A 2500-nucleotide genomic window follows, 5' to 3' on the forward strand; every position below is an offset into this window, starting at 1 on the left:
TTAATGTTATCATCATTATCATTAATGTTATTATCATCATTATTATTAATGTTATCATCATTATTATTAATTTTATTATCACCATTATTATTAATGCTATCATCATTATCATTAATGTTATTATCATCATTATTATTGTTATCATCATTATTATTAATGCTATTATCATTATTATTACTATAATCTATAACTCTCGGGGGATCACAGACGTGTACCTTGAAAAGAACAAGAAATACCTGATATCCGGTAAAATTATCATCCTATCCAAGATTTTGTACCAGACAACCCTAACTCTTTGTCCCACTCTCTCTTTTACACCCCACCCCCTCCCCGCTCTTCCAAGTTCTGGAACATTCTTTCCCCCATCTCTCCCTGTGGTTTATAACCTGTCTATTAATATATATATATATATATATATATATATAGAGAGAGAGAGAGAGAGATAGAGAAATAGATAGGTAGATAGATAGATAGATAGATAGATAGATAGATAGATAGATAGATAGATAGATAGATAGATAGATAGATAGATAGATAGATAGATAGATGGATAGATGGATAGATATAGATATAGATATATATAATAATAATAATAATAATATAATAATAATAATAATAATAATAATAATAATAATAATAATAATAATAATAATAATAATAATAATAATAATAATAATAATAATGATAATAATAAGATAAAAATAGTCTCTTGCCTTGACCTTCCTCTTCTCCTCTAGATATGATAGAAAATGTAAATAGATAGAATAACAGAAACAAAAGTTGATCGTAATAATCATCACTGGTACAATCTGAGGAGACCATGATTTGACCAAAACAACTTTTCCTCAGGATTTTCACACTCTGTTATGGCGCCTAGTGAAAGTTTTCTAATTTACAAGTAATTGTTATCATAACATGACTGAACGTGTTTTCTAAACCTTTCACCACATTCCATTAATAATTCTTTGTAAGAGACAAAGTATTTTTAGTAAAAGTAATGATAGCAATGATGAGGAGCAGGATCCTGATAATGATAATGATGATAACTGGTAATAATAATGGTATTATTGTTATTATTAATATTATTAATAATACTGTTATTATTATATATGGTAATAATGTTGGTAATAAATATATTGATAATAACAATGATGATAAAAATTATACTAATGATAATGATAAATGTAACAATAATGATAATGATATATGTAACAATAATGATAATGATAAATGTAACAACAATGATAATGATAATAAAGTGATAACAACGACAACGTCAACACATGATTAGAGAACGATGATTATGATAATAAAGATGACGAATCGGCACTAAATACTTCCCCACAGCATCCCTCTAACACTGAACCGCCGCGCATCCCGCCACAGGAGCCTGGGTCTGTCTGGAGGCCAAGTCTCGCTGTAACTTTACTGATATGTCTCCCTTAACACTTATTTCAGCAAGTTGGGCCATTCTGTCTCAATTAACAACAATTAAGCAAAGTTTGAGGTAATATAATTTTATAACTTTCTGGGCATAAAACGCGGGAGAATGTTGGTGTTTTTCGAAAACAACTATCAAGCAGTGTTAAATTAAGCATCGGGGAGTATGTAATTATCTTTATATTAATGTGATCCTTCCCATACTCATATATCGTTGCCCGTATGTAAGGTTGTGTGTTTATGTGTGTGCATGTATGTATATATATATGTGTGCGTGTGTGTGTGTGTGTGTGTGTGTGTATGTGCGTGTGTGTGTGTGTGTATTTATAGGTATCCGAAGATAGAGATAGGCAGACAGACAAACAAATAGATAGATTTTTAGGGGATGTTTAGATATGCGAATCTAAATGCTACAAATACAGCTTTATATAGGGGGTAGGGAGAGGGGAAGGGAAGGGTAGGGGAGAGGTAGGGGAAGGGTATGTAGGAGGGGACGGGAGGGGAAGGGTAGGGGGAAGGGGAGGTAATACTAGCACAAAACGGGCCCCAATCTTTCAGCGTCCCCTATTACAAGTACTCGACACTGCAAAATTCCTTTCAGTCCCCCCACCCCCCACCCCCCACACGCACACTTCAAAGTATACGTCAAAGTCTAATATTCTAAATGGCACGCTGTTTGATGTCTGATGAGGGAGTGGGGAGGGGGTTGCTTTCTTACTTTGGGAGGAAAAGATGTTTAATCGTCTTATTTCTGAGGTGTAGTTTGTCTGTGCTTTGGCTGCTTTATCATCTTTTTTTTTTTTTTTTACTCTATCCTTGTCTCTGGGTCTGTCTCTCTTCCTCTTTCTATCTTCTGTCACTCTTCGTCTTCCTCTCCTTACCTCCCTTTCTCACTTTCTTTCTCTACAAATTTATCTATCTGTCTGTTTATATATCTATTTATCTATCTGTCCCTCTTTCTCCCTTCCTCTGCTCGTGTCTGTGTATGTTTGTGTGTGTGTTCGTGTGTGTGTGTGTGTGTGTGTGTGTGTGTGTGTGTGTGTGTGTGTGTGTGTGTGTG

Source organism: Penaeus vannamei, chromosome 7, assembly GCF_042767895.1.
Source record: "Penaeus vannamei isolate JL-2024 chromosome 7, ASM4276789v1, whole genome shotgun sequence".
Classification (NCBI taxonomy): Eukaryota; Metazoa; Arthropoda; class Malacostraca; order Decapoda; family Penaeidae; genus Penaeus; species Penaeus vannamei.